Raw genomic sequence first — 10,000 nt, forward strand, 5'->3', positions numbered from 1 at the left:
TTTTTTTCTACGATTTCAGGTGTTGTGTTTGTTTTTCTACTTTTTAACGTAGATCGTCCTGAAGGCTAGTACGACCGTGTTTAAACTCAGAAACCGCCCTTTTTATTTTCTAATTGAAGGTGAAGAGTCCGTACACACTTCCAACAGTCGTTCATAAATTTCCTTTGCTTTTAAACCTTTCAAAAATAAAAATTAAATCACTCCACGATGCTTGATTTATTCCATTGCAAAAAATACTGTCACACGGCGATACTAAATGGCTTGTAAAAAAAAGTAAGTGACCGATTGAAATGAAACTTCACATACGTTTATATGAAGAGTGTACCAATATAACAAAAAATAAGACTCGTAGTAGCCCCCCTTTTTTGAACAAATTAGTACACTCAAGAGGTGCGTCCTAGTTTAGCAGCAACTGCCTTTTGGTGTCCATAGTGTCCCAGGGGGTTCAGCGTGCCTAAAGATCCGCATGAATTTTACCGTAGAATCGACTGACGGATCCACCGGACGATTCTAGTTACATCGTCCAACGGTGTGGTTCCAACAACAGCTTGAGATATTCAGGAACAGCTAGACCTCGGATTGGGATTCGGATCACCTTGATATTGTGCTCGGTTGAGAAAATTTCAAAGCCATCGACAGAGGAATAGCAAAGTCGAGGGTAACAATGCCGGACCCGGAACATTCTGAGCTGACGCGCAAATGGGTGATGCGTGTAACTTTCCCCCAGATCATGCCTGGTAATGCACGTTGGCAGCTAATCACTACCACTGTGTGTAGGCCTATGTCGTTTTCACGGGTCGTTTGCCCGTGCTGATAACCTCCCAAAACTCCGAAACAGCGGAGTCAGCAGCCCGCTAACGCTATTAGCCGTCGCGCTCGGTAGCCAATCAACAGCTGCGGCCCCGGTTCAGCCAATCCAGGCAGCGCTACCCTCGCCCGTCGGCTCGGCGTTCAGGCTTCCGGCTGCCAAGAGCGCCGGAACCCCGAACCGGAAAAGCGCCACCCATCGCTGTGGAAAGCGCACGCACACACTCTCGTTCGCGCGGAGAGTGTCACTTATTGGCGCTACTTCTGGCGCCTAATTCGATCAATTATGGCGCGCGCCCATCACGTCGGCTTTCGCTTCGATGCGCAGTGCGTGCAACGGAAAGAGAGAGGCCTTTCGAGTAGCCTGCGGGGTTGCGTGCTGGCGGCTGCTGCTCGACTGCGGAAACAACCAATTTCGCACTGGCGGCTCTGGACGAGACAGTCGACTACAGACTCGCTGACTGTAGGCAGTGACAGTAGAGGCAGCCACGAGCTGCGTCCTATTTAGAGTCTAGACACCCAAGTCCACAGTCCATTGGTCCGCCGGGTTCGGACCATCGACCTAATCTCGGCCCGAAGGCCAAGAGTCGCTCGGACGAGCCCCCAACTCCGGAGTCCGGAACCACCATCGGCGGAGTATCGAGGCGGAGTGTGGTGGTGAAGAGTAGACGAACAGCCGCATTCTAATGCCGTACCTAATGCCACTGGCACCGAACCGAACTATGCCGCCACAGGAAAGCCGTCAACTTTGACTGAAGAATCGCGCCTGAACACTTGAACCCGCCGGCCAGCCAGCCAGCCAGCCAGCCAGCCAGCCAGCCAGTTGGAACCAAAGCCGCTGCTGGATCCCACCGCTCCCAGGCGTGCCTCTGGCACGGAAGCGCAGGGCTGTAATGTCGGCCGTAATCCGATCGGAGGCGGAGTTGAGCGAAAAACCCCTCGGAACATGTATAGTTTTGCGAAAGCCCGGATCCCCGGACCGACGGCCGGAACCCTGGCAAAGTGGCAATTTGACCTTTCCGCTTTACGTTTTAATGGTTTCCGGACTTCTCCGGCAGAGTGCCCGGGTTTTGACAGTTGGTGGGCTTCGCTCCGATCAATATAGACCGACCTGGAGAACGAGAGTGGTGATCTTGGTGCGTTAACTGAGCACTTGAAACAAACAAAACTTCTTCCAACTCCAAGTCGTCCTCGCCGGACGCCGCCTCGCCCTGACGTAACAGACTCGTGTGACCGGCAGGATAGAGCGAGAGCGAGAGAGAGAGAGCTGAGTGGTCGGGCTCTGTTGCACGACTTCCAGCGACAATCAATGTTGCGCTAATTGTTAATGCGATTAGCGTTAATGGTCTGCGCGCGGTCGCCCCGTCGCTTTTAGAGGAGCCTCCGGAGGACCGTCAGTCCGATGGTGCTGACGTGTGCGACAGTTCGTGCACCAACGTGTTCGCACCTCTTCTTCGATGGGTATATGTGTGCATCGATGCAGATGTAGATAAAGGTTCAGTGCTTACAAGCTTTTATTGGACGATTTATTTCTACAACGCCACGCTAAGCGTTGACCCCCCCGCCGGTTCTGGACAGTTGGCAGCTGACCTCCGCGCTCGGAGTCCAACTGTGTGTGCTGAGGTTCAATTAGCTGATGTAGAGTAGGTGCGACTCAATCCGCAACTATTGCAACCTGGCCTCTGGGTTCAATGAAAATTCGAGTACAATGGGATCGTGGTGTTAAAGTAGTGGCAGCAGTATCATTGAAGGAGGCATTCAGGTGTCGTCTGCCAGATGATTTTGCGGACTCACAAGGTTCAGGAGCTTCTGTTAGCCCCTGATTTCTAGTTAGGTGAGCACAAACTGGATCGCCAGACAAAGCTTATTTTCAATTGGTCAACTCAACGTTTGTTCATATTATTTTATTCCTTCTTCTTAATCTAAAATTTGCTGTCTTGCTGTTTGAGCAAATAATTAGCATTCGGTCTTTGGTCTTTCGGTCGGTGTTTCGCCAGATCTGAGCTAGGTCTGGACTCAAATTCTTTTTCCTCGCCCAGCCATTTTTTTCATGGTTTTGAAACAAGAAATACTCGCTCGGGGCGAGAACCGCCAATACGATGAGAACAATTTGCAGACCAACCCATGTCATTTCGCCATGTAAATGCAATACTTACTGGTAGTCGATCAGAGGCGTACCGACCAAACCTTAAAACAGCGATCCTAGTGAACTTGCGCTGTAAGTTCAAGCTAGGCCACCGAAATTATGCAAAGTGTTTGCGGTGCCGATACTCTAACAGCTCTAGCCACGTGAAATTTTGATTTCGTCGAACTGGTTCAGTTATTTTTGATGTTGAAGATGCACCTCGAATAGGTAAACCTGTCGTCGAAAATTACGATAAAATCACAGTAATAATCAAAGTTGATCGGCATAATCAAGTAATAATAATAGTACTGGTAATCAGAGCATCGCCCAGGAGCTAAAGACCAACCATCAAACAGTTTTGGGGTGGGACTTGAAGGGAGTCATTTATTATGAGTTGCTTTCGTGTGGTCAAATACTAAATTCAGATCTCTACTGTCAACAACTGTACCGTTCAAAGCACACGTCCAGAGTTTTTTTTTTCTTATGCATTATAGAGACTTTGAGCCGTAATGGCCTAACATTCGTCTCTTACATGTCCAGAGTGACTCGCCAGAAAGTCCGGGACCGTAAGTGGTCTATAAATCGTATCATTGTAAAGCTCTCCTAAGTAATGTTTTGAATTTCACACAAAAACTACTGGATTTTTGTTTTCCCCAACTTTACATTTCGTCCTCCATTATTCCACGGAACTCATGAACTCCATTTTGACACTCTGACGTACTTACGGCCATTCGACTTATAGTTCACAATAGTTCACAAGTTTTTACGATCGTTCAAATCGACCCGTACAGTACGACAACTACACTAATGTCTTGCGAATGGTTTGCCTCGAATTTTTCACCGTTTGTTGTGTGCCATTCTAATATGGAAACTCGTAACAAATTACGTTATGGTAACTAACAAAATTATGAAAGCTAGAGCACTCCGAGTGGTAGGTCTTAAATCCGATAGCAAACCATCTGCCCGCTGTTGGTCTACGCTCGACTAACGGCCAACGATCTGTATCAATACAAGATCAACTACTACTGGTCGCCAGTCCATACGCTACGACTAGTACGGCGACGTGGGACATGCTATAGGTGCTCCAGTTTTGCCGTGGACCTCGAAGGCTCCGCATAACTGAGTTGGCACAGCAGGAAATTCTGTTCCTTCCGCCGGCCGATGGAGAGTAGTAACGGTGTGGATAACCAGAGGAGGTTGCCACAAAGTCCATCCGACGGGTTTGACAAACCAAAATGACCAAGTTTTTTTTGTCAAAAAACCTTGAAAAAATACAGCTGAGAATTTATATTCACGGAGCCCACCATCGAGCGCAGTACAAAAGCACCAGCAGTGCGGCAAAACCACCGAGAGAGAGAGAGAGTGAGAGAGTGTGTATGTGCCCTGTGTGTGTATGAAAGGACATATAAAAAGCCGCAGTGTGTGTGTACTTCGATTGAAAAGGGAAATTAAAATCAAATTCGCCGTGCCCGGGCGAGGCCAGCATCAAATGCCGCGGCCTTTTATTCGGTTCCATTTAAAAGGATCCTTTTTTGTTTCAATACAGTTCAACACACACACACACACACGCAAGTGCACATCACAACAGCGGCAATCGGGCCCGCTTTTGGGCTTTGGTTTCGGCTAAATGAAGCTCAAATCGCTCACTTTCATCCGCTCGCCTCTGTTCTCCTTTTTTCAGTAACGATTCCGGGGGAACCCGGGGCCCAAAAAAGGATATTTATCACTCCTTGCACTCAATTATTCGATCACGAAATTAACGCGAACAAATAGACAACAACATCAACCACAACCGAGGGGGTACAACAGGGGCCAACAAATCCTTCACAGGTCCTTCTTCGGGTTTTGGGGTAATCCGCGAATCATCGAGCGGCCAAACAAAAAAAAAAAGATCAAGGATGCCGTTCAACTCGAACCGCCTAAAGATGCTGTGATGATCCTAGAGGTACGTTATCCTTTTATGCAGGCAACACACGCGTTCTTGTTGCTTGTGGCGTCAATCAGTGGCCGCGACACTATTTGTCTTCACTTAACGCTGCTCTGCGAAGGGGGGGTGATAGTCCGGTGGGGAGGGGACTGTTAGAATATAGGTGTCCCCGGTCAATGTTTGGCGCCGGCCGCGGCCCACTATCGAGGACCTTCTTGGGCTCATTGTGCATACCATCATATCGGGTCTAGACGAGCTGTACAGAATGAGATAGGGAGAGAGAAAGAAAGAGAGAAGGAAAGAGAGAGGGCAAGAGAGCCTCTTTTATCCTTTTCGAGGGGCAAAACAGAAAAGAACAGAGGATAAAAACCCCTAAACATCGAGGGACACTCTCCAGCAACACTAGGAGCTCTCGTCGATCCTCGTTTGGATGAGCAAGGGGCAGGCGGGGCGGGGTAGTGCCCACTCCCCTGCCGTAGGCCCTCCTCGGTTTCTCCTAAGCCAAGGATAATCACACGTCAACAAGGACACAGGCACGGGACACACACAAAAAGGACGAGGACGAGGCAACTCTCGGGCGCAAGTCAAAGAACTAGCGAACACACGCGGTATGCGTGCTGCGCAAACAGCTCGAGCGGCTTGACACACACAGCCAGACAGACAGACCCTTGACTGCGTTCCGAGGCACGGTACGGGGCCTGGTACTTGACGGCTGACGGACACCACCGAGACCACACTGCGCCGGGGATGGTGATCCCTCTCGAGCGGTTCCGCAGCTCGCCTGACAACCCAACTGACATCCCCGGGGGAAGGGCCGCCCGTACGAGGGAGAGGAAGAGGACGCGGAGGAACTTAGTTATTTGTGTACTCTCCGGGACGAAGGGGAGGCACATACGCACCGTAAACACCCGGGTGAACTCCCAGCGCTCCCTGGCTCCCGGTTGTGTGCTGGGAAAGGGATATCCCGAAAATGGTCCAAATGATTGCACCCTCTCTCTATCACTCTCGTCCACGGAGGGTTAGCCTTGATCCATGGCCGCGTGTAGCTGTGTGTGTTTAACAATCAACCAATAATCACAACTCAGACCGGACCAGCTCCGTCCGACAATCTCAGCGCACACACGGGACGCCTCTGTGTTTGATGTGAAGTGTGTAGTCATTACGAGGTTATTACAACACCGCAGCGCGAAGCAGGGGGAACCACTGATCCTTCACGGGAGAGCTCTCGGTTCGGTTCGCCAGAGAACTACGGTGCAACCGGAGCCTCTATTAGCTCCGAGCGGCCTCAGAACTTCCTGTCCGATTCTGACCACTGTTTTGCTATTGTACAGCGGGACGTGTACGTCTCGATTCTTCTTCCGTTGGCATTTTCCCTTTGTCAGACCTCCGGTCATCCCGGCCCCGTCATGGTGCCGGAAGCGATCAATCCAATCCGCCTCCATTGTGGTAGTTAGTAGCTCATTCCATAGCCCAGTGCCGTCGGCACTAAGGCACTGGGAGCTCAGAGCCAGAGCTCCCCTTCGACTAACTGATGGCCGATAGCATGGTGCTATGGGCGCCTAATCAACCTGTGTGTATCAGACTACGCCCCGGAACTAGGCCGTCAGTATTATCAAAAAGGCTGCCTCACTCACCTATATATAGCGTGAGCTGCGTACATAACACACCCTGTCACGAGCAAGAGATGAAAGCCCCAACGTTTGGTGGATGATAAACGCCCTGCCAATGAAAGGGCCCACATAGTTTCTGACGGCGTGTCCCGTTATGGTATGATTTTTACATGCCGACCAGACCAGTTTTACTTTAAGGAATAGTGTCCCAATAGTTGCTGGCGATAGTTACCAGCGTTGTCCTCTCCCGAAGCTCGCGCAGATTGTCGGCTGCTGTCGGCAAACCAATCAAGTGTTTTGCGATTTTCCATTTTCCGAAGAGAACGGAAAAACAGAGAAATCGTTCGATTTTCTCGACTCAAAAAAATACCTTTTCCGTTCTGGGCGACGGTCTAGGTCTGGGAAAAGCTGACACAGCATTCGTTTGTTTGTATGACTCCACTTCGATGGGGTTCCGACCCAATCACTACTCGGTTCAATAAACTCGAGTCGACTGCCTGACAGTGCGCAACCAATCGGCAGTTGGCTTTGATGCGATTTAGTTCCTTTTATTGGCGCTATAAAATTGTCGGTGCAACAATATGGCGGTAAATCCAGCAAAATTGGGTTCTATACTTCAATTTGTGATTCTAATGCAGGCGACGTATCCATTGTGTTTGGGACTTCAGGCGATACTGCTCGGGATACTGGATCTCCTGATGGACTGGATGTAGATGTGATTGGCAAAGATTGTGCAGAATGTTCGGGTATGTTTCGCGTTTGTCTAAAGAGTTACCGTGAGCTACTCCAGGTCCTGAAGTCTTTGTGCGGTGTGCAAGCTAGCCCTCGTACCATTCGACGTTGAATCGAGGGAGTAATATTGAATTCGAGGGAGTCTGGTCAAAGAAATACAAAGGCCGCCATTGCTAGATTAGGTTCATTTGATCCCAGAAACATACCCAATTGTACGACAAGATACTTCCGACTGCCGCAGCGTCCGAAGCGCCGGAGCGGGGAGCAGGTGGCTTTTGCTTTGTGCTGTCTGCCCTTCATACAAATTACTACTCCATTCCAATCGTTTAGAGCGAAGGGCGTGTGACGTGCTCCGGCACTGGTATTGGAGTGCCTCAATCAGTTTTATACTTTATTTAACTGCGCTATGTACCGTCACGGAGATACAAGCGTTCGAAGTGGAACTGGTGAGAAATAATAAACACTAAGATAGTCGTTAAATGACTCCGTGTATTTGGGAACAATAAAACGTGTGGCCAAATATGCTCGGAAAGGGTTTACATGGATGTATATTATGTCCATATATAATGTTGTTTCTCTAACAAAATGTCTATGAAAATACTAAACAACTTGGTTATGAAAAGGGGCGAAACAGGCATTTATGGAGAAGAAAATAGTGTTTCCTTTATGTTCGGGTTTCAGAGGAAGAGCCTTCGTAGCCATCCAGATAGAGATTAGCAACTCTATTAGCAAGCTTGAAAGTGCGGATATCTTGAAATATTCTTAGTCCGTTTGAACGTTTCAAATCAAATTCTCTACTTACAAGTTAAAAGTTCTAGTTCAATCTCCCAATGGGCTATTTGAAAAATAATTCTTTTCCAAGATAAATTAAATGATTATGATTTGGCAACATTCGTCATATTTCAAGATTGAATATTCTTCCTTCGTTAGATAACACTTTCTGCTGGCCGAAGCTACACAGTATGACAAATTGGAAAATACCATCCATGGATGTTTTCCTTCGTACAATATTTGCAGGAACAACAGCATAGCCGTCAGGGGCCATCGATTATTCCAACGACTTCACGATAGGCAAACCACGTACTGTAAAATTGGACCACACAAACTAGTTAGATAAAAATATTTTTGAATTTTTGGTTGGCTTTTGAAGCAGCTCAACTACTTCCGGTCGTAACCAAGCATTCTTATAACCTTCTCTATGCCGCTGTTTTCTTGAGAAAATCGTGTAAACATTATGTCGATGTTGTTGTATGACAATTTTTTTTGCGCGCCATCAAGTTTTAGGACAAGATTCGTTGGTGTAAAAAGTATAAATTAAGGATCATCTTGAGAATTTTATTCAGCCTGATTTGTATTGACTGCAAGTTAGTTTTGGAGCATTTCGTCTAACACATCGTTCAATAAGTCCCGAGACTAACTATGAAAACAGCATTTTATCGGCGAAATTCTTTGTTATTCTTCAACATTCAATCTACTTCAAGTGTAATATAATCATTCCAGCATTCTCTAACCTTTCAATGCCATGTTTGTAGAACGATTTGTTTTATCTTTAAAGAGCCAGTAGTCGCTGAGGGCCAGATCCGGCGAGTACGGAGGATGAGAAGGCAGTTGGAAGCCTAATTCGTTGAATTTGATCATCGTTTTGATTTGTGATCGTTTGTTCCATTGTGAGCAAACCGGGAACCATTTGGAAAAAAAAACCTTCTTTATAGCCAATTTTTGTGCAAAATAGTAAATACACTACCAGTTGATATGTTCAACATCTTAGCTATCTCGCGCACTTTCATTTTGCGGTCACCCATCACGATTTTCATTACTTTCTTGGTGTTTTCGGGAGTTACTACCTCATTTCGCCGACCCGAACGTTCCGCATCAATTGAATCAACACGACCTATTTTCAAGTCTGCATACCACCAACAAATGGTTGTTTTCGACGGAGTACAGTCCGGATAACGTTTTTCAAGCCATTGCTGAGCTTGAACAGTGTTTTTTCCCATTACAAAGCAATATTTTATCAATACACGAAACTCGTTTTGGTTCATTTTTTCACGATTGCAAAGGTAGCTGAACTTTAACCACTATAGCTTTCTTGGTTATGTTTCGAATTACATCAAATTTTGACACACCTCATCTGAAGGTTGGTACTTCTGAACTTTGGTATGTTAGCAAATGGCATTATTAGCGTCATCTCTACGCTAGTCCCAGGACTTATTGAACGATGTGTTACAGAGAAGAGGCATGGGTTAAGAGAGGGAGAAAATTGGATTTTTATATGAGAAGTTTATTTGCAAGGTTTAGTTTTGATTTTCTGTTGATTAATGGGCAAAGCAGTTTGATGAGTATGTCTATTTTTTATGTAACATTTCGGAAGTGTGGACGGAAGCTAAGTTTATTGTCCAATATCAGTCCTAGGTATTTGATGTGAGAAGACCATGATATGTTTTGATTATCTAATACGACATTTTGTCCAGGAAGCGGGAGAACTCGCTTGCTGAATTTATATAGAAAAAATATAGCTTGCACTTTCGAGGGATTGATTTTTATCTTCCAGTTTTTGTAATAATTTTTATATAAAAATTGACGATTTTTTGCAAGTTCTTAATCGCTATTTTGGTTACTTTGCTTGTTGATATAAGGGTTGTATCGTCAGCATATATTACCACTTCACACTCTCTTGTTTTTATTGTATGATTATTTGAAACCTAGCTTTAAGGTAAAAAACTGGGCCCGCTGGGCTGGGTCTCGGGTGAGTAACTATCGAAAAGGCAAGGCATCCACAACTCATCCTGGCCGCCGGAT

At 46.7% G+C, this 10,000-nt stretch overlaps 1 protein-coding gene across 1 annotated transcript in view; it reads left to right on the top strand.

Annotated features, from left to right (window-relative positions):
- LOC131213490 (homeobox protein Hmx-like) overlaps window positions 1-10,000 on the top strand; it is a 24,090-nt gene that overhangs the window by 11,671 nt on the left and 2,419 nt on the right. The window lies entirely within an intron of this gene.

This window comes from Anopheles bellator, chromosome X (assembly GCF_943735745.2).
Source record: "Anopheles bellator chromosome X, idAnoBellAS_SP24_06.2, whole genome shotgun sequence".
In the NCBI taxonomy this organism is placed as follows: domain Eukaryota; kingdom Metazoa; phylum Arthropoda; class Insecta; order Diptera; family Culicidae; genus Anopheles; species Anopheles bellator.